This window comes from Macaca mulatta, chromosome 11, assembly GCF_049350105.2.
Source record: "Macaca mulatta isolate MMU2019108-1 chromosome 11, T2T-MMU8v2.0, whole genome shotgun sequence".
NCBI lineage: Eukaryota > Metazoa > Chordata > Mammalia > Primates > Cercopithecidae > Macaca > Macaca mulatta.
In genome coordinates, this window is record NC_133416.1 from 23,455,001 (window position 1) to 23,478,900 (window position 23,900).

General features: G+C 34.3%; 1 pseudogene; it reads left to right on the top strand.

Moving 5' to 3' along the window:
* Window positions 1–2,681: 2,681 nt before the first annotated feature.
* Window positions 2,682–23,900, top strand: part of LOC100430432 (putative solute carrier organic anion transporter family member 1B7) — a 79,596-nt pseudogene continuing 58,377 nt past the window's right edge.

Consider the following 23,900-nt stretch of genomic DNA (forward strand, 5'->3'; position numbering starts at 1 on the left):
GTTTGTTTTGGTTTTCTAGTTTGTGTGAAAAGAGGTGCCCATAATAGTCTCTGAAATGATTACGACTGAACAATTTTCATTACTATTCCCTGACACAAAGACTGTATGTACTTCTGTCTGTGCAAGCTGTCAGAGGTGACTCCTCTCAGATGAGGAAATAGATTATTCATGGTCTTGTAGGCCATTGGAAAGACTTGATATTGCTAGAAGGCACATGGAAAGACACTGAGTGGCAGCATGATCTATTTCTTTTTAAATTATTTTGAAAGGATTTCTCTAGCTACTGTTTTGAGAAGATTCCATTAGGCAGACTTGTACAGAACTAGAAAGATGTATCAAGAGGCTACTGCAGTTATTGAAGCAAGACGTGGTGGTGCAAACCACTGGGAACATAGAAGGTGATAAGAAGGGGTCTCTTAGTCAGTTTAGAATGGCAGAATAACAAAGATTGGTAACTGAAGAACAGAACTTTATTTCTCACATTTCTGAAGGCTGGGAAGTCTGAGATCAGGGTGCCAGCATAACTGAGTTCTGATGAGCGCCTCTTTCTGCTTTGGAGATGGCTATCTTCTCACTGTGTCCTCAGATGGCATAGAGAGAGGGCGAGAATCTCTCATTTCTCTTATTATTAGGGTGCTCTACTCTTGTGACCAAGTACCCGAAAAGGCCCCATCTCCAATTATCATCACACTGGAGATTTGTGTTTCAACATAAAAATTTGGGGGGGGGGGGAACACAAACCTGCCATTCAGAAGCGGGTAATATTTTAAAGTAGGGCTAAAGGAATAGCTTAAGGATGTAGATGTGAGCTTTAAGAGAAAGGATGAATCAATAAATTTTGTTAAAAGAAAATTGGAAATTAAAACATCTACAACTACTACATCTCACATTGATACAGTCACTTCTGTTGGTCATAAAATTCCTCTTTGCCTCCACAAAGTTCAATATTTTAGCTGGCTCCTGGAAATGCTACCTTTGCAAATGTACTACCGCGCACCCTCCCAGTTAGCCTATGCTACTCACATGGAAATAAAGAATAGCTCACCATCGTGGCCATCTGAGAACAGTGTCTGGCTTCCTATAAATCAGTTAATGATATTAATTTAGAAATAACAACCCTGATTATACTCCTCTAACAATTGAATGTTTTAACCAAGTTAGAAAATCATGCTTTACTAGTGTAGTGATAATACTGTTACAGGATATTAGACCTTTGTCAGATGGGTAGATTGCAAAAATGCACAAGAAAAAAAATTAAAAACCCATCAAAATGTGAGCAAAGAATATGAATAGACACTTCTCAAAAGAAAACATTTATGTGGCCAACAAACAAACAAACAAGCTCAACATCACTGATCATTAGAGAAATGCACATCAAAACCACAATGAGGTACCATCTCACACCAGTCAGAATGGTGATTATTAAAAAGTCAAGAAACAAGAGATGCTTGTGAGACTGTGGAGAAATAGGAACGCTTTTACACTGTTGATGGGAAAGTAAATTATTTCAATCATTGTGGGAGACAGTATGACAATTCCTCAAGGATCTAGAACCAGAAATACCATTTGACCCAGCAATCCCATTACTGAGTATATACCCAAAGGAATATAAATCATTCTACCGTAAAGACACATGCATAGGTATGTTTATTACAACACTATTTACAATAGCAAAGTCATGGAACCGAACCAAATGCCCATCAATGTCAGACTGGATAAAGAAAATGTGGTACCTATACACCATGGAATATCACACAGCCATAAAAAGGAATGAGATCATGTCCTTTGCAGGGACATGGATGAAGCAGGAGGCCATCATCCTCAGCAAACTAACACAGGAACAGAAAACCAAACACCGAAATGTTCTCACTTGTAAGTGGGAGCTGCCAGTGAGAACACATGGACACAGTGAGGGGAGCAACACATACCAGGGCCTGTTGGGAGTTGGGGGGCGAGGGGAGAGAACTGAGAGGATGAGTCAATAGTTGCAGCAAACCACCATGGAACACATATACCTATGTAACAAACCTGCATTTTCTGCACATGTATCCTGGAACTTAAAGTAAAATAAAAAAATAAATAAATAATAAAAACAAGTAAAGAAAATGTGGCTTATATACACCTTGGAATACTACTCAGTCATCAAAAGGAATGAAATAACGTCTTTGGCAGCAACTTGGATGGAACTGGAGATCATTATTCTAAGAGAAGTAACTCAGGAATGGGAAACTAAATACTCTACATTCTCACTTATAAGAAAGAGCTAAACTATGAGGATGCAATGGCACAACAGCGGTATAATGGACTCTGGGGCCTCGGGGGAATTGTTGGAAGGGGAGTGAGGGTGAGACTACATGTATGGTACAGTGTACATTGCTTGGGTGACAGGTGCACTAAAATCTCATAAATCACCACTAAAGAACCTCTCCATGTAACCCAAACCACCTATACCCCAAGAAACTCTTGAAAAAAAAAAAAATCACTAAAAAAAAGTTATAGGGCTGACAAGTTCCAATTTGTATAGGAAAAAGGATGAGTATGCTTTTTATGATAAAAATGTTTTTAAGTAAAGAAAAAAGCTATTTTAATTCCATGTACTTATAAACATTATATAGTTCTTTGATTAATCAATTTTCTCTTTTCTTTCTGCTGTTTTTTAGTTCTTCTTGACAGTCCTGTCATTCAGCTATGTTGCTAAAGCACTAAGTGGAATTTTTATGAAAATATCCACCACTCAAATAGAAAGGAGATTTGAAATATCCTCTTCTCTTGCTGGTTTAATTGATGGAAGCTTCGAAATAGGTAGCTTTTTTATTTTTCTATTTTAATAACCATGTCTGCATATGCTAAAAAAAAAAACAAACTGTTTTTAACACTTGGCTCTCAGCCAAGTGTAAATTTGTCCCTCATGAGCAATTTGGCAATATCTGAAGACATTTTTAGTTGCCATAAATAAGCTGAGGAAGGGAGGATGCTACTGGTACCTAGGGGTAGAGGCCAGGGATGCTGCTAAACATTGTGTAACACACAGGACAGACTTACCAACAAAGAACAATCCTTCCCAAAATGTCTATAGTGACGATGTTGAAAAACTCTAATCCTACACAAACTCATTGTTTGCAAATTAATGCCTTGTGAAGCTTTACCTCTCTTGTCTCAAGGTGTCCCAGTGTGAAGAAAGGCTGAGGGAGAATTATAATTCTTATGGTTTTAGGAGGGAGGGACTGTAAAGGAGCAACCTACACTAGATTCTACTGTTTAATGGGGTACACAATCGAGGGGTTAAAGTCTTTTTTGGGGGAACATTGAAGATATTGCTTTGTTGCTTTCACTTTAATTTGTATTTCTGCAACAATTGAAATTTTTTAATGTATTGCTAGCTCATAGTCTCTGTTACTTTTCCCTCTTCTTTTTACTTTCTAATTATTTAGAAGGACCTCCAAATCGTCTATTATATAAACTGCAAATATTTTATACAATTTTTGTTTCCAACTTAACTGTATTTGCAATATGCTTAATTAAATAATACTTAAAAAGTAATTGTCAAAGGAAGACATCTCTTTAAATCAATTCAAAATATTTGTGATCCCAAGATAGATATTACACTCTACACGTCCTTCACTCTTTCACCTCTCAGGCTCAATGAAATCATCAAGGATTTTAGAATTAGAATGTTGTTAGTTTTAAAGTTTAATTCACTGAATGTCTCCTTTTGTTAAGAAATTGATCTTTCATATTTTATTAAACTTTGCAGCTGTTTAACAGCAGTTATTTGAACATCATTATCAGTTTGGTTTCTTTGCTTACCTCTGTTTCTTGAATCTTGTGACTTCAAATCTCATCTTTAGTCTTTCTGGAATATATCTTCATGTATAGATGACCTTCTGTATGCACAGAAGGATGTGTACCACATCCATGGATTCAACCAACTGTGGATGCAAGATATATTCAAAAAATATAAAAATGAAAAAGTAGCAATACAATTGTAAAAATAATACAAATAAAAGCAACACAGAATAACAACTGTTTACATAGTATTTACGTTGTATTAAGTATTAGACATTATCTAGATATGATATAAAGTACACAAGAGGGTATGGATAGGTTATATGCAATATTACACCTTTTTACTTAAGGGACTTGAACATCCGCAAATCTTGGTATCTACAGAGCATCCTAGAAGCAATAACCCATGGACATTAAGGGATGACTGTAATTATGTTTTTAGGAAGAATTTAAAATATAGCATATTTTCCAAGCCATTGCCTTTTGGAAAATGTGTGTATTTGACTATCATATTTAAGTGATAATTTGTCTGGATATGGAATTAAGCATTCAAAATTCCTTTTTCTCAAAAACTTTCATCTGAAAATTTAAGTCTTCCTCTAACACAGGGAATTTTTTTTTTTTTTTAGACGAAATCTCGCTCTGTCTCCCAGGCTGGAGTGCAGTGGTGCAATCTCGGCTCACTGCAAGCTCGGCCTCCTGGATTCAGCCATTCTCCTGCCTCAGCTTCCTGAGTAGCTGGGTCTACAGGCGCCCGCCGCCACACCCGGCTAATTTTTTTTGTTTTGTTTTGTTTTTGTATTTTTAGTAGAGACGTGGTTTCACCGTGGTCTCGACCTCCTGACCTCGTGATCCACCCGCCTCGGTGTCCCAATATTTTCTTTCCTTTCTTTTTTTTGTGGGGGGAGGGGGAAAAACAGTTTTTCGCTCTTGCTACCCAGGCTGCAGTGAAATGGCATGATCTCGGCTCACTGCAACCTCGGCCTCGGGGGTTCAAGACATTCTCCTGCTTCAGTCTCCCTGTTTTGTTTCTTTACTACTATTATTAATAACGCAAAGACTAAATATCAATAAAGGCCAAAACGAGCGAAGAAAGCGGCAGCCTTTTTATTTGCAAATATGCACGCACTCTCGCTGGTCCGCGGGAAAGGGGCCAGGGAAGTTGGCCCGCCTCTGCCAGCAGCAGACTTTCATGTTTTGGCACTGGAAGGTGGAGGGCAGTGGGCGGGATAGGGGCGTGACAGGGGCGTCTCCGTAGGCGTGACCGGGTAAGTTTCGATTTCTCCGGATTGACGTCACCTTGCGCATGCTCAGTTGATCTGCATTTTCACGGGCGCCCGCCGCATTTTCCTGGGCGCGGGTAAGTTGGTGATGAAGAACCCGGAAGCAACAGGGACTGTGCCTTCTTGTTCACCTTCCTCCATCTTGTCCCTTCTCCCTCACCCAAACATCCCAAGTAGCTGGGATTAGCGTGGCTACTTTTGTATTTTTAGTAGAGACAGGGTTTCACCATGTTGTCCAGGGTGGTTTTGAACTCCTGACCTCAGGTTATCCACCCACCTTGGCCTCCAAAAGTGGGATTCCAGGCATTAGTCATCTCACCCGGTCAGCCAGTTTATTTTTTGTTTTCTATTTTTTTTTCTATTTTATTCTGTAACATACATGATATAAATAATATCTTTCCTGGCTATTTTTGCATGTAAATTTTTTTCTTCTAAATTTCTATCTATTTTCCTTATGTTTCATCGATCTTCTCTGATGCCATCTCATATCAAGTTCTAATATGTAAATTTTTAATAGTATTTTAAATTTATAACAATACTTTATCATTCTTTTATTACTTTTAGTCTGCCATTCTGATTTTATGGATGCAACACTACTTTGCACCTCTAAATATGCTAACAGGATTTTTTAAAATAGTTTTTACTGTTTTTAGTTTAATCTTGTTTAAGTACTTATTCTTACGTTGCTTTATCTGCTGGTCTGTTTTGATGCTCTTCTTTCATACTATTATTTTCCATCAATGTTCAACAATCATTGTTGTCTGTTAATTGTTATGTATCAGACTACAGATAAATCTGAATTGATCTGCTCTGATTTCTCTTCTTCCAATTTTTAATCTAAATAATTTATACTTAAGATTAAATCTCAAATGACGTCTCCTCCAGGAAATTTTCACAAAGCCCCTAATTTAAGCTATTTCCGTAACCTAATAGCACTTCTATTCGTCTGTTTTATTTTATTACTTATGTGTTTCTAGAGAACAGGTACTATGGTTTATCCTTTTTTTATATTTCTGTCTCTGAGCACCGTGGTAGGTATATAGTATGAATTTAAAGAATGCTGGAAATAAATTTTAATAATGCATGAACGATGATCAAAAGATTTCTCAGATTAGGAAGATATTTTTTCCATCCCAATGCAATGCAGTAAACTCCAAACTTTCAATAACAGTTTGCTTCTCTCATATTGCCAAATTACCTAAGTGTTTTGTTTGCATATAAAACGTATTCTGCTTATTAGTACTATACAAATTTCAATTAGTGTCTTAATGCGGGAGAGTTCATCTTCACAAATTTCATGGTCTTTGAGGGAAGATATGATGTCTTGGGCTTTATTTGCACTCATTCTGGGGCATTCAGTTCTACCAGATACAAAATTGAACTAAGTCATGTCAACATAATTTTGTTCTCTTTCTAGGAAATTTGCTTGTGATTGTATTTGTAAGTTACTTTGGATCTAAACTACACAGACCGAAGTTAATTGGAATTGGTTGTTTCCTTATGGGAACTGGAAGTATTTTGATGGCTTTACCACATTTCTTCATGGGATAGTAAGTGTTAAACAGCACTGAGCCATTCATTATCAGCAACTTATAAATTAGCAGTAGAATTTTATTTTTATCCTTTAGTCAGTTATCTTTTGAGAGTATTCACTAAATATGTCTAGAAATGGAGCATATTTCCTTTGTATGATGCTTAATGTATTGCTTTATTCATCATGGCTTTCATAGACTTTGAAATAAGAATAATATTACATAAGGTGTACAGTTTCAAATGAAACAAATAAGCTATTTATTACTTTTTAGTATAACACGTGTACTTCATGTCTTTGCCTGTAAGATTTTAATAATACTCGGTAAGACTTCACAGCTTCACCCTGTGCATATAGATTTTCCCAACAGCATTTCACCGAAGTTGTTCTTTCTAAGGTAACTGCGTAGCTATGATTAGAGTAAGGTGTTCATAAGAGAAAATTGGAAATAGCAAAAAAATAAGACAGAAGCTTATTTTTTACATAAAAGTTAATGTAGCTAGTCGAAGGATGATATCTTTTCATCATAGTGCTATGCGTTGCGTGGCCTTGGCCTCATGGTACAAATTGTGGCAATGTATTTTCTGGCAGCAGGATAGAAGAAGGGAAGAAAAACAAGGAGAATAAAGAATGCACACAGACTGAGGCTTAAGGAGCATTTTCAGAAGCAAAACGTTTCCATTGGCTTCACATTTACCAGAAATTAGTTACATTTTACACATAGATATATAGATGTTGGGGGGAAAAAAGACTTTATTCCAGGACGCAATGTTTCCAGCTAAAAATCCCAACTTGTGTTACTATGGAAGGAGAGAGAAAAGGATACCAAGAGACAATGAGCAGTCCCTGTGAGAGACGCCATTTACTTACTCATTGCCATATCCAGCAATCATGCCTTTTGGTCATCATATTAATTCTGTTCTTTTGCTACGTTTGACCCTTATAAGAACTTTCTTCTTAATGGTACTACTCTAGTACTCATCATATTCCATAATCTTGATTCATTTTTCTACCTTTGTGGCCTCTTCATCATGTCCGTCCTTTTCCTCTACTTCTGATGCCGTAATTTCAGTGTCCCATAATTCCCTCTAATCTTCTTACTATCTTATTCTTCGTGATTTTTATGGAGAACATGCCTCAGATGTAACCACCACAGCTTCATCGTCCACTTCTCCCCACATTTGAGTACCACATTCTAGGCTTACAGTTTTCTAAATGTGCCATAGTACGTCATCTCTTTGCACCTGTTGTTTCTACAGCCTTGAATACTTTTCTTCCTTCGTCTACCAGTTAAACTTCTATCCATCTTCAGTATTCATTTTATCTGTCACTCACATTGCGAAATCTTCTTTGATCTACCCACCACCTCCAAGCAAAGCTGATCATCTCTTTTGTGTGTGTATATGTGACAACTAGGGACCTTGCACATTAAACTTACTGTGTCTTTGATCATATGCTTTTATCTCAGAGAGTGTGAAATCTCTAAAGTACGAAAACTGAGCTTTAGTTCACTGAAGCTGAACATAATACCTGGCACACTATATGCTGCCCTCAGAGCTCACAGGGCTCCTTAGTGCTTTTGGATATCAGCATCTGTCCCTAATTCAGCACCATCTCTTTTGTTGTTATTAACTTCTTCCTCATAAAGTTAAAGTAGGTTAGAAAGTTTTAATTGACTTTTGAAGAGTCAAGCGTTAGTGTGTGTGTGTGTCCATGAAAGAAAATCAGACGGACTTACTGTTTGACGATAACTCAAAGGGATAAGTAGATATAGTTAACAGATTTGAAAAAACAGGTGAAACAGGATATTTTACATCTTGACCAGAGTATAAGCACTCCTAGGATTATAGAAAAGTGATAACCCACTTTATCTATGGTGTGTTGAATTATCTTTCTTGGTGAATGCTCCCATTCCCCCACCCCCATCACATCTTCTGACTTACATGCTGGGAAATTGACAAAGAGAAGTATGGTAATTCAAAGACAGTGTCATTAAAGGGGAAATTTTTTCTGCATTTTTGGGAAAGGTGAAAATATTATATTCTGCAGATAAGCAAAATGTTCAATCCAGTGTTACTCTTATAGTTACAGGTATTCTAAAGAAGCCAATATTGATCCATCAGAAAATTCAACATCAAACTTACCAAACTGTTTAAGTAATCAAATGCTATCACTCAATAGAACACCACCTGAGATAGTAGAAAGAGGTAAGAATTAATACTGACAGTTAAAAAGTATAAAATTTATATAATTAATTACGTCTAAAAATGTGATTTTTTAGCAAAATTGATTTAAGAACAAATAGAAAAAATATTTAACCCTTACATACAGACAAAATCATACTGTTAATATACACAGTTGACCCATGAACCACGCAGATTGTAGCTGCATCCGTTCACTTATATGTGGCTTTCGTCCAACCAAAAAGAAGGAGAAACTCGCCCATATGGAGATCTTACTTCTATAGGTAGTTTCCACAGGGCCAACCAGAGAAATTAAGTATGCATGAATTTGGTACACATGAGTTGTCCTGGAACAAACATCCTACTATATATGTCAAGGGATGACTGTAATATATATGAAGGATATTTATAAGTAGATGAGAAAAGAGAACAAATTTAGTAGGTAACTGGCAACAAACATGCACATTTACAATTTAAAAAGCAGGAAGTGGAAGAAATATGTGAGTAATGTAACTTTGCTCTTCATAAAAAATGCAAAATATTATAGCATTTGAAGATTTTGTGCCTGTTATAACACAAATAATAAATTACAATTATAACCCAAAAGTTTAATGAAAAGAAATGGAAAAATGGAAAGGAGGAAATATAAAATTTCACATTTTATATACTTCTGGAAGTGTGTAAATTTGTAACTTTTTTGGGAGATTAATTTTCAATATATATTAAAGAACAAAAATATACTTACCTACTTTCTTGATAAATCTTAAGAAAATAATCAGGAATGTGCACAAGGACTTATTTATAATTATAGCCATGACATCTGTGTTTAACAGAATAAAAAAATGGAAATATTTTGAAACTAAAAAAGAAGAGATTGTTTAAACAAATTAGGAAACTGTTATTCAACACACTGCTATACAGTTATTAACATTTTCACATGGAAGAAATCTTAACAACATGGGGAAATTGTGATAATATAGTGATAATTATGTATGCAGCTTGAAAAAAACCTAGATATTTAATTATATATTGTACACAATGAATATTACACATATTTTGTGCACGAGAAATGTAGAAGAGCTAGAATAACATTTGAAATATGATCTTCTGTGTTTAGTGTGATTATAAATATTTTTTGCATGTTTTCTTTGTGCCCTTCCTTATTTTCAAACTTTGCAAAGTGAATATGAATCACTTGTAATTAGGGAAAAAAATAGAATAACAAAGGGTTTAAAGTAGTTAAATTTCTAATAGGAATGTTAAAAATAATGTTTAAAATAAAACACTCTCTTGTCTCGATAGGTTGTGTGAAGGAATCTGGGTCACACATGTGGATCTATGTCTTCCTGGGTAACGTGCTTCGTGGCATAGGAGAATCCCCCATAGTACCATTGGGGATTTCTTACATTGATGATTTTGCAAAAGAAGGACATTCTTCCTTGTACATAGGTAATAAACAGAAAATATTAAATTGCATGGTTAATCCCTAGGTCTACCTTTGAAATAATAGTGTCATTAATTTTATTCTTTATTAGAAAAATATTTGGAGAAATGTATTGTGTAATATTACTTTTTAAAACATGTTGAATAAAGACCAAGTGTTTGTGGTATCTGATTAAATTGTTTTGTAATACCTGCAGGTACTGTGAATGCAATGGGAATGATTGGTCTAGTTTTTGGCTTTATGCTGGGATCTCTGTTTGCTAAAATGTATGTGGATATCGGATATGTGGATCTGAGTAAGTACAATCGGAACAAGGTACCATGATAGTGCCTTTTAAGTGCAGGACACCATTCTTCCAAATAATTAAATTTACTTTTTCAGTAATGCTTTGCTTGCTATTTCCCAAAAGTTACAAGTAGGAAATAAATGCATTCATAATCAGAATAGAAATGAAATTCAGCTCCTTTTTATACTTTGCTTATAAAACTACATGTAAAAAGAGATTTTTAACAAACTTATTTTAGGTTACTTAAAATGTCCCTCTCTGAAAAGGGACTACCAAGTCCAGTACATTTTATTTTTCAGTTGATGGTGACTTGGTTGATGTGTAGGACTCCGAGTTTGCTTTGCTAACATCTCCTTGTGGCTGCTTCATTGGCTTATGGCGGGGTTGGTTTAAGAGACACTACAGTGCATTTTGGTTATGGTCATTTTTCCTGGTGTTTGCTGAGGACTTGGCACATGGCAACATTTAATGAGTGCTTGTAGAACAAATGAATGAAGGATAGGACGTGTAAATAAAATTTATGACTTTTCTCTTCACTCCCTTCACTCTCTTTCTCCTCTCATAGAAGAATGACAGGCCATGTTATAACATCTGCCTCAACTTCATGCCCTCCTTCCTACAGATGTACCTGTACTATATCAACATTTATCTTGTTTTACCCATACTTATGAAAAAGTATTTCTCTTTAGCTAATATTAATCGATCCAACTGGGGTTTAGATTTCATCTTTCTGCCTCTTCTTCATCTGCACCCTCTCTTTTCCTCAGCAAACCCTCTCAAGTCTCTCCCATCTATTTACATATATACATTTTTTTATATCCCCAAATGACTTTCCAGTTGATTAACTGTTTCTCAATTCATCTTCAAAGCCAAGTACCTAGAAAAACATCATCTAAGTGCCTCATCATCTCATCTCCCATGTACTTCTCATCTAATATAATCTGGCTCCACCACTAATGAAACACAAAAAAGTTCTATGTAATTTACTAATTATAATGGATATCTTTCTGTAATTTGTTAAAATATATATTTCTACTATTTATTCATTTTTTTCTTAGATTTTTTTGAAAAATAGCTACCTAAAACCCTGTCAAATGCTGGTCTCATCATCTTATTTCCAAACCCACTTTGTTCCCTATATGCCCTCTCTTGCTGAGTATCTGTACCTTAATTCAATGACTGACTGAATTTCTGTGCCCTGTAATCTCACACTCTCCTTTATTTAAAATTGGAAAAACTTTTCTCTCTTTTATTTTCATAGTTCTTAAAGTCTCTTTCAACATGTGGCTTTTCTCCCATAACTCTTACTTAATCATTTTCCATTGGTCTCAAATTCGGTGCCCCTATTAATGAGCAAGAGCATGTCTTTATTGTAGCCCTTCTCACAACAATCTGTAAATATGTGTGTACTTACCCACCATCTCTTTGAGAATGACATGACAGAATGGTGTCTGTCTTAACAAATAGTAACTGATTAGTGTTTGTGAATAAACGAATATGATTTTCTATCTCACCAGGACTTAAATAAATCACTCCAGTGAGACCAAAGGATTCATTCTGAGAGGAATAGACATCACAGTAGGCCAACCAATTTGAAAGTGCTTTCTAATATAAAATAAAAGCAATTACTTGATGATGATTTATGTCTTCCATTTTAGAAATGTGATTTAATGTAGCTACACATTATGTATACTATATTTAGTCATTTGATTCCAGTTTCATAATCGCTTTTATCACTGAGTACAAAATAAGTGGTGAAGGGCTTTAGGTCTTTAGGATAGTAGTTTTGCAGTCTCTCTACTGTATTCAGAAATAATTACAGTATTTTACAATTCATGGTTATTCAATTTCTACTCCTAACTGTTCAAATATTATCACATCTTCTCTACTCAGTTGAGAAGCATGAAGTGAACTTATTGTAAAGTATACTTTGGCAAACTTCAATTGCTACATAAGCCAAAGAGATAACACAACAAGTAAAGAGGGTCAAAGATCGGAAAATAGGGTTTGATGGTTAGAATGGGAAGGGTTTTGTTGGTAAACTGCTCTCGCCACACACCCAAAAGCTCGGGTGCTGCCCAGCTCTGGCCTGTCCTTTTTATGTGAAATTTTGAACCCAACATTGAAAAGACCTTCTGGTTGGTTTTCTAGAATATCCAGAAACTAAGATTTTTTTCATTTTTGTAGAATTTTCCGACTTTTAAGATGGTATGTTACCAAGGGAAACACCGTCAGACAATATCTAGCTAGGTTATGTTCTTTAGTTCCTATATAAAGACCAGTGAAAGAACCAAAAAAAGTCCTCAAAATTACATTTCTGATAGGTGATAAATAAATACTTAGCATGTATATGGAGTTACTGATTTAACAAATCATTTCCTGACTTCAGTCTGTGTCGTTGATTATAAAACAATATGATCACATAAATCAATTTTAAAGACAGATTCATCTATACTGGAAAATAATTTATTTCTAAATAGTTTTAAATCAAGTCAATATTTTCTTATGTCAATGAGTTTCCTTATAGATCGGAGTAATGGCATCATTTAATTGTGCTTCAAAGTTCTAAGGTGTGTGTTTTTCCATGTGTGTGTTTTCTCAATTCTTATTGTTTTATTGTGGTAAGAACAACTGAAATAAAATTTACCTTCTTAACAGATTTTTAAAAGTACAGTCGACCTTTGAACAGCATAGGTTTGAACTGTGCAGACCACTTATACATAGACCTTTCAATAAATGTATTGGAAACATTTTTTGAGATTTGCGACAATATGAAGAAACCTGCAGATAAACAACACAGCTTAGAAATTAGAAAATGTTAAGATACAGATATATCATGAATAAATAAAATAGATATAGATGCTAAACTATTTTATAATTTGCTACAACAAAATATGCACAAATCTATTATTAAAAGTTAAAATTTGTCAAACTTTACACAGAAAAACTCTTATAGATTTTCCATGATGCCATTTGCAGTCAAGAGAAATGCAACCAAATGTAAGGATACAGTATTAAGTCATAACTGAATAAAATTAACTGTAGTGCATATTTTACTGCTGTAAAAATTCTGTAACCATCTCCTGTTGTTATTGCAGTAAGCTCAAGTGTTGAGAGTATTTACTTAAAATGCCACGTGTCATTCATCATCTCCATGTGAGTGGTTTTCATCACTCTCCAGTAAGTGATGAATCACTTTAAAAAGTGAACTCCTAGGGTTCCTGTGTAGTTTTCATTTTATTTAGTGCAATGCCATAAACCTTAAATAACACTGTATGAGCCACGTGAAGTGCCACTAGTGATGCTGGAAGTGCTCCAAGAAGCACAGAAACGTCATGATATTACAAGAAAAAGCCAAATTGTTTAATATGTACTGTAGTTTGAGATCTGCAGCTGGCCACTGTTTCAATATAAATGTACCAGTAGAAGGACCATTGTAAACACACACACACACACACACACACACACACACACACACACACAGAGAGAGAGAGAGAAATGGAGCAACATGAAGTCTCACTGCAGCTACACCAGGGGGCAAAAAAACCTGTGCTTTTAGTGAAATAGTTTTTATCTCATATTGAAAATGCAGCTTTTATGTAGGTGCAACATTGCTATTAAATTAGACATGGAATCATCCCAAATGCAGATCAAGGATAGACTGGATAAAGAAAATGTGCTACATATACACCACAGAATACTATGCAGCCATAAAAAGGAATGAGATCATGTCCTTTGCAGGGACATGGATGAAGCTGGAAGCCTTTATCCTCAGCAAACTAACAGGAACAGAAAACCAAACACTACATGTTTTCACTCATAAACGGGTACTGAAAAATGAGAATATGTGGACACAGGGAGGGGAACAACACATACCGAGGCCTGTCAAGGAGTGGGCACAGCAGGAGGGAGAGCATCAGAAAAAATAACTAATGCATGCTGGGATTAATACCTTGGAGAATGGTTGATAGGTGCAGCAGACTACCCTGGCACATGTTTACCTATGTAACAAATCTGCACATCCTGCACATGTATCCTGGAACTTAAATTAAATTAAAAAATTTCTAAAAGCATACCTGTTAGACTTAAACACTATTTGAGAAAAAGTGAAGTCATTATGTCACGACTTAAAGCAAAAGGAAAGTGAAGGATTTAAAGCTGGAGAATTTAATGTCACTAAAGGATAATGTGAAAATTTTAGAAAGAGATTTGTCTCAGAAAAGCATCAAGATAACTGGAGAAGCAGCTTCTGCGAATCAGGAGGCAACAGAAATGTTCTAGATAGCATTAAGAAAATCACTGACAAGAAAGGACATCTACCGGAACAGGTTTTTAATTAGATGAAAGTTCCCTATTCTGGAAAAAAAAATGCCACAACGTACACTTATTAATAAGGAAGATACGTGAGCACCAGGATTTAAGAAGGAAGGGATAGGCTAACTGATGTTCTGTGCAAATGCAGTGAGGTTTATGATCAGAACTGTTCTTACCTATGCAACTGCTAATCCCTAAGCCTTGAAAAGGAAAGATGAAAAATAATTGTTAGTCTTTGGGTGGTACTCCAAGAAGCCCTGAACAGTAAGAACATTTTTTTTTTACTGAAAAGTTCTGACAGTTTCCATTGATACTTTGTTCCTCAAGACAAGGAGTATGTTGGCAGAAAGGGTTTGCTTTTTAAAGTTCTTTTGGTAATAGACAATGCTCTTGGTCATCCAGAACTCCATTAATTGAATACTGAAGGTACTGAAGTGGTCTGCTTTACCCCAAACACAATTCTCTAATTCAGCCTATAGATCTGAGGTTGTAAGGACATTTAAGGCTCATTACACGTTACACTATAGAAAGTATTGTTGATACTGTAGAAGAGAACTCCTATAGAGAGAACGTTATAAAAATCTGAAAGGATTACACCATTGAAGTTGCCATCATCTTTATAGAAAAAGCCACAAAAAGCTGTCAAGCAGGAAACAAAATTCTACTGGAGAAAACTGTATCCTGATGTAGTGCATAACTTCATAGGATTCACAACATGGTCATTCAAGGAAATTACGAAGAGATTGTGGATATGGCAAATAAAGACGTGAATAATTTCAAAAGATGGATCTTGGAGACATTCAAGAGCTAATTGGCACCACACCAGAGGAATTAGCAGATGACTACTTGATGAAGAGAAGTCCTTCTAAACTGGTCTCAGATGATGAGGAAAAAACCTAGAAGAATCAGTGTCAGAAACAAGTTGACATTAGACAGTCCAGCAGAAGTGTTCTGATTATTCAAGACTGTTTTGACATCTTTTACAACATGAAACCTTCTGCAACTGAAACAAAAGCAAACAGTGGAAGAAGTATTGGTATCATATATAAATGTTTTTAGAGAAATGATTAAACAACAAAGTCAAATAGCAATTTCGATGTATTTCTGTAAAGGTACACGGTGTGTATCTGCCTTTCCTGTCTTGCTTTTTACCCCGTCCGCTGCCTCCACCTCTACCACCCTACAGAAAGCAAGAACAATGCCTTCCCTCCCTCCTCCACTTACTCAATGTGAAGAGATGAGGATGAAAAGCTTTATGAGACCCACTTTTATTTAGTGAATAGTAAATATATTTCCTTGTGATTTTCTAAACATCATTTTCTCTAGCTTACTTTATAGTAAGAATACAGTCTATAATACATATAACATGCAAAATATATGTTGACTGTTTATGCTATTGGTAAGATTTCTGGTCAACAGTAGGCTATCAGTAGCTATGTTTTGGGGGAACCAACAGTTATAGACAGATTGCCAACTGTGTGCGGGGTCAGCCACCATAAATCCCATGTTATCCAAAGGCCAACTGTACAATACAGTATTATTAACTATAGGCGCAATGTTGTACGGCAGATCTCTAGAACTTACTCATTTTGTATAACTGAAACTTTACACCCATTGACTAGCAACTCCCTATTTCCACTTTCACTCAACCACTGGAAATCACCGTTCTACTTTCTGCTTTCATGAGTTTGACTCTTTTATATGCCTCACATTAATGTAATCACTCGGTATTTATTCTTCTGTGATGGGCTTATTTCACTTAGCATAATGTCAGCAAAGTTCACACATGTTATCACATATTGCAGGATTTATTTTCAAGACTGAAGAGTATTCCATTGTATGTATTTATCATATTTTCTTAATTTATTCATCTTTCAGTAGTCATTGGGTTGTTTTCATATCAAAGCTGTTGTGAAGAGGGTTGAAGTGAACATGCAAGTGCAAATATCTCTGAGATCCTGATTTCAATTCTTTTGAATATACACCCAGAAGTGAGGTTGCTGCATCATGTAGTAGTTCTATATTTAATTTTTTCAGGAATCTTCATACTGTTTTTTATCCTGGCTGCACCATTTTGCATTCTACCAACAGTTTGTAAGTGTTCAAATATTTCCATATCCTTGTCAACATTTTTTCTTATTCTTTTATTTTTTTGATAATAGCCATCCTAATGGGTATATGGTGACATCTAATTGTGCTTTTGATTTTCATTACCCTGATAATAAGCGATGTTGAACATCTTTTCATATCCCTGTTGTTATTTCTGTGCCTTCTTGGGAGAAATTTCTATTCAGGTCTTTAGCCTATTCTTAAATCAGATTATTTTTATTTTTTTGCTATGGAGTTATAAGCATGTCTTATATCTTTGAGAAATTAACCGCTTATCACATATACACTTTGCAAATAAATTTTCATATATTCTGTATGCCTTTTTACTCTACTGATTGTTTATTTTGCAGGGCAGAAGCTTTTTAGTTTGATGGATTTCCATTAGTTTAATTTTGCCTCTGTTGCCTGTGCTTTTGGTGTTATGTCCATGAAATTGTTGACATGACCAATTTAATGAAACTATTTCCCTCGGTTTTATTCTAGGAGTTTTAGTTTCTGGTTTTGAATTTTAGTCTTCAAAGCAGTTCGAGTTGATTTTTTTTGTTATATGTAAGATAAGAGTATAACTTCATGTAAATATCCAATTTTCTCAACACCATTGTCAGAGAAACAAACATTTCAGCATTGTGGCCCCTTGTCAAAGATCAGATGACTGTATATATTTATCTGAGCTCTCTCTTCTATTCTACTGGTTTCTATATCCACCTTTGTGCCAGTACCATACTGTATTAATACTTTAGCTTTGGAAAGAATTTATAATCAGGAAGTGTGAGCTATCAGCTTTGTTTCTTCTCAAGGTTGCTTGGCTATTTGATGTCATTTTTTGGTTTCATATGAACTTTAGGGTTTTTATATTTTTGTAAAAGTGTCCTTGGGATTTTGATAGGTATTGCATTGAATCTGTAGATATATTTAGGTAGTATGGACATTTAACATTATTAGATTCATTAGTCCATGGACACAGGATATATCTTTCTGTTTGTGGCTTCTTCGATCTGTTTCATCAATGTTTTGAAGTATTCAGTGTACAAGTCTTTCGCCTGCTTAGTTACATTTATCGTGTTTTATTTCTTTTTATTTAATTATGAATGGGATTGTTTTCCCAATTTCCTTTTCAGATAGTTATTTGTTAGTGAATAGAAAGGCAATGCATTTCTTATGACTTTTTTATCTTGCAACTTTACAAAACTTGTCTATTTAATTTTAACTCTGTGTGTGTGTGTGTGTGTGTGTGTGTGTGTGTGTGTGTGTATGAAGTCTAGGATTTCCTATGTATAAAGTCATCATCTGCAAATAGGGACCATTTTACTTCTTCCTTTCTAGTTTGATGCTTTTTATTATTATTTTTTCTTGACTATTAGCTCTGGCATACAATTCCAGGGCTATGTTGAATGTAATTGGTGAGAATAGTCATCCTTTCCTTTTTCCTAAAAGCTTTCAGTTTTTCACTCTTGAATTTGATGTCCGCTATGGGTTTCTCATGTATGGCCATGATTATGTTGAGCAAATTTCCCTCCATTACTAGCTTGTAGGAAGTTTTTATAATGAGAGTGTTGAATTTTATCAAATGCTTTTTTGAAATTTACTGATATGATTGTGTGATTTTGTCTTTTATTATGTTAATACAGTTTATTACATTGATTGATTTTTGTGTGTTGAACTTGGCATTTCAGGTATAAATCCAACTTGGTTATGGCATAATATCCTTTTAATGTGATCTCAAATTGGGTTTGGTAGTATTTTCTTGAGGATTCTTTGCATCTGTATTCATCAGAGATATTGGCTTGTAGGTTTCTTTTGATGATTTTTGTCTCGCTTTGATATCAGGGCAATACTGGCCTCATGAAATGAGTTTGAAGGTGTTCCTTCCTTTCAATTTTTGGCAAGAAGTTGAGAAGGATTGTCATTAATTTTTTCTTTAAATGTTTCTAACACTCACTAGTAAAGCCATCTGGTCCTCAGCTTTTTGTTGTTTAGAGGTTGTTGATTAGTGATTTCAGCTTTTTACTATTTGTAGGTCTATTCAGACTTTCTTCATGATGTAGTCATGGTGGGTTTTTTTTTTTTGTATCTAGGAATTTATTCATTCCTTCTCAGTTATTTAATTTTTTATATATAATTGTGCATAGTAATCTCTTATGACTATTTTATTTCTGTGATATTAGTTATAATTTCTCTGCATTCTTTTCTTATTTTAGTTGAACCTTCTCTCTTTTTCTTAGTCTAAAGTTCATCGATTTTGTTCACTTTTTGAAAAACATTTCAACTCTTAGTTGTGTTGATTTTTTTCTATTCTTTATTTTATTTGCTCATTTTCTAACCTTTTCTTTCTGCTAACTTTGGGCTCAATTTGCTTTGCTTTTTATGGTTTCTTGAAGTTTACAGTTATGTTTATTTGACATCATTCTTTTTTTTTACTGCTGTAATTACGTAAAATGTATTGGTATTTATTGACAATAAACAATTTCCCAGATGCTTCTAGTGACCAGAAATTAGAGAAGTTAACCTCTGAATATAGTCTACAGGAATAAAACTCACTCTGCTAACGTAGGATTTATCATTATAAACTTCCCTCTTACTGCTGCTCTTGTTGCATCTCATGTTTTCTAATATTATGTTTTCAGTCTCATTTGTCTCAAAATATTTTCTAAATACCCTTTTGGTTGATTTGAACAATCAATTTTTCAAAGATGTGCTGTTTAATATGCACATTTATGTGAAATTTCCAGTTTTGCTTCTGCTATTGATTTCCAGTTTTATTCCATTGTGATTGCAAAAGATAATTAGTAGGATTTTATTCTTAAATTTGTTAAGACTTGTGTGGTGTTACATGTGATCTAACTAAAAATTCTTCCATTTCTGCTTGAGAAGAATGTGTATTCTACTGTTAATGAATAAACTGCTCACTGTCAGTTGGGTCCAATTGATCTATAATGTTGTTCTCTGTTTCCTCATTGATATTCTCCCTGGTTGTTCTATTGTAACTAAAAGTGGAGATATTAAGGTCCCCTACTATTACAGTCAGCCTATTATGGAGGGCCACTGCATGTCACCATTTTATATAAGGGACTTGAGTGTCTTTGTATTTTAGTATCCATGGAGGGTACTGGAACCAATTCCCCGCGGGTACCAAGAGATGACTGTATTTTATTCCTCTATATTTCTTCCTTCAGTTCTGTCCATGTTTGCTTCATATATTTATATTCTCTGAGGTTGAGTCTATAATATATCTATAATTGTATCTTCCTGGTGAATTAACTTTTTAAAATCATTTTATAATGTCAATTTTTGTTTCTTGAGACAGTTTTGATGTAAAATTTATTTTGTCTAATATATGTATATCTACCCCTGTCTTATTTTGGTTACCATTTGTATTGAATGCCTTTTTCCAGCCCTTCATTTTCAGCCTATGTGTGTTATTATATCTAAAGTGAGTCTCTTAGAGACAGCAGGTAGTTGTATCTTGTTTTATCCACTCTCTATCTTTTGTTTGGAGAATTTAATCCATTTATATTTAGAGTAATTATTGATAAAGAAGGATTAACTTTTCTATTTTTAAACTGTTTTCCTGTGTCTTGCAGTGATTTTCCCCTCTTTTCCTGTTGTGCTGTTTTTCTTTCTGGTTTGTTGATTTTTGTAATCATACATTTATTTGTTTTTCCTTTTTTGCTACTTCTATAAACATTTTCTGGGTATCATGGGACTTACATAAAATATAACAGTCTCTTTTAAGCTGATAATAAATCAACTTTCATTGCATAGAAAAATTCTACACTTATTAGCCTGCTCATACTTTATCTTAAGGAAGTCATAGTTTACATCGGTCTATATTGTGTATCCATAAATATATTTTAGATATACTTATTTTAACGCTTTTGTCACTTAAATTTTTATAATAGAATTAAAATAATTTGCCCACAATTGATATACTAATATATTAATCTGTAATTGTCTATGTACTTGCATTTCCAATGACTTTTGTCCTTTGAATGCCTTATATTGCTATTTGGTGTCATTTTGTATTAAGTAGAAAATTTCCCTTTATTTATTTTATTTTTTTTTACACAGGTTTATGGGTTTAGTATTCCCTCAACTTTTGTTTGTCAGGGGGTTTTATGTCTCTTTTTTTTTTTTACTACACAGGTACATATTGTTTTTGTTTATTTTTTAAATTTTAAATTCTTAATTTTCGTGGGTACATAATAGTAGTATATATTTATGGGCACATGAGCTATTTTGATAAATACATGTAATGTGTAATAATCACATCATGCAAAATGGGGTATCCATCCCCTCAAGCATTTAATCTTTATGTTATAAACAATTCAGTTATACTCTTTTAGTTATTTTAATATGTACAATTAAATTATTCTTAACTATAGTCACCCAGGTGTGCCATCAATAAATCTTATTCATCCATCCTAACTACTATTTTTGTACCCATTAACCATCTCCACTTTCCCCCCAAACCCCTACTGCACTTACCACCCTCTGGTAACCATTCTTCTACTCTCTATCTCCATGAATTGAATTGTTTTGATGTTTAGATTCCATAAATAAGTGAGAAAATGTGATATTTGACTTTCTGTCCCTGGCCTATTTTACTTAATGTAATGACCTCTAGTTCCATCCATTGTGTTGCAAATGACTGGATCTCATTCATATTTATGGCTGAATAGTACTCCATTGTGTATATGTATAGTATTTTCACTTTATCTGGTGTTAGTTGCAGGTTGCTTCCAAATCTTGGCTATTGTAAATAGTGCTAAATCAAAAGTAGGAGTGCGGTTATCTCTACAATATATTGATTTATTTTCTTTGGGATATATACTAAGTAGTGGAATTGCTGGATTGTATGGTAGATTTATTTTTAGTTTTTTGAGGAACCTCCAAACTGTTCTCCAGCATGGTTGTACTAATTTACATTCCCACCAACAGTGTGCCAGGGTTACCTTTTTTCCACGTGTTCATCAGCATTTGTTATTGCCTTTCTTTTGGATATAAACCATTTTAACTTCAGTGAGGTATCTTATTGTAGTTATCTGATGATCAATGATGTTGAGTATCTTTTCATATGTTTGTTTATCATTTGTATGCCTTCTTTCGAGAAATGTCCATTCAAACCATTGGCCCATTTTTTAAATGGATTATTAGATTTTTTCCTATAGCGTTGTTTGACCTTCTTATATATTCTGGTGATTAACCTCTTGCCAGATGAGTAGTGTGCAAATATTTTTGCTTATTCTGTGGGTTGTCTCTTTACTTTATTGGTAGTTTCCTTTGCTTTACAGAAGCTTTTAACTCAATGGAATCCCATTTGGCCATTTTTGCTTGTATTTCCTGTGCTTGTGAAGTATTACTCAAAATTTTTTTGCCCATCCTAATGTTCTGAAGATTTTCCTTAAGATTTTCTTATAATAGTTTCATAGTTTGAGGTCTTAGATTTACATCTTCAATGCATTTTGATTTTATTTTTTTATATGGCAAGAGATAAGGGTTGAGTTTCATTCTTCTGCATATAGTTATGCAGTTTTCCTAGCACCATTATTGAAGAGACAATCTTTCCCCAGTATGTGTTCTTTGGCACCTTTGTTAAAAATCAGTTTTCTCTAGGTGTGTGGATTTGTTTCTGGGTTATCTATTCTTTTCCATTGGTCTATGTATCTGTTTTTATGCCAGTACCATGCTGTTTTGGTTAGTGTAGCTCTGTAGAATAATTTGAAGTGTGATAATGTGATTCCTTCAGTTTTGTTCTTTTCTGCACAGGATATCTTTGCCTATTCTGTGTCTTTTGTGATTCTATGTAAATTTTAAGATTTTTTTTTTCTGTTTCTGTGAAGAATGTCATCAACATTATAATAGAGACTGCATTGAATCTGTAGATTGTTTTGGGTAGTATGGACATTTTAACCACATTGATTCTTCCAATGCGTGAACATGGAATGTAATTCCATTTTTCTGTCTTGATTTCAATTTCTATCCTCAGTGTTTTAAAGTTTTCATTGTTGAGATATTTCCCTTTAGTTAAGTAGTCCTCCACACATTTAATTTTTTTGTGACCATTGTAAATGGGATTTAATTATTGTATTCAGATTGTTCACTATTGACATATAGAAATGGTACTAATTTTTATATGTTGATTTTGTATCCTGCAATTTGACTAAATTTGTTTAACAGTTCTAATAGTTTTCTTTTTCTTTGGTGGGGTCTTAGATTTTTCCAAATATATGATTATATCACCTGTAAACAAGGATAATTTGACTTCTTTTCCTTTTGGATGCCCTGTATATCTTTCTCTTGTCTAATTGCTCTAGCTAGGTCTTCCAGTATGATGTTGAATAACAGTGGTGAAACTGGTTGGACTGGTCATATTCCAGATATTAGAAAAAAGATTTCAGTTTTTGCCCACTCAGTATGCTACTAGCTCTGTGGGCCTGTTATCTGTGACTTTTATTACATTTGGGCATATTCCTTGTATATCCAGCTTTTTGATGGTTTTTACCATGAAGCATTGTTTAATTTTATCAAATGATTTTTTAGCTTTCATTGAAATGATTATATGGATTTTATCCTTCACTCTATTGATTTCTGTGTCATGATTGATTTGCATGTGTTAAACCATTCTTATATCCCTGGGATAAATCCAACTTGGTCATGATGAGTGATCTTTTTAATGTATTATTTAATTTGGTTTGCTAGCAGTATGTTGAGGACTTCTGAATCAATATTCATGAGAGATACTGGCTTGTAGTTTTCTTTCTTTGATGTGTGTTTGTCTGGTTTTCGTAGCAGGGTAATTCCGACCTTGTCTTAGGTTGGTTTTGCCACTAAAATGAATGGCAAATATTGCAGTTACTTTTGCACCAACCTAATAGAATGAGTTTAGAAATATTGTCTCCTTATCTATATTTTATAATAGTTTGAGCAGAATTGATATTAATTCTTCTTTAAATGTTTGGTAGAA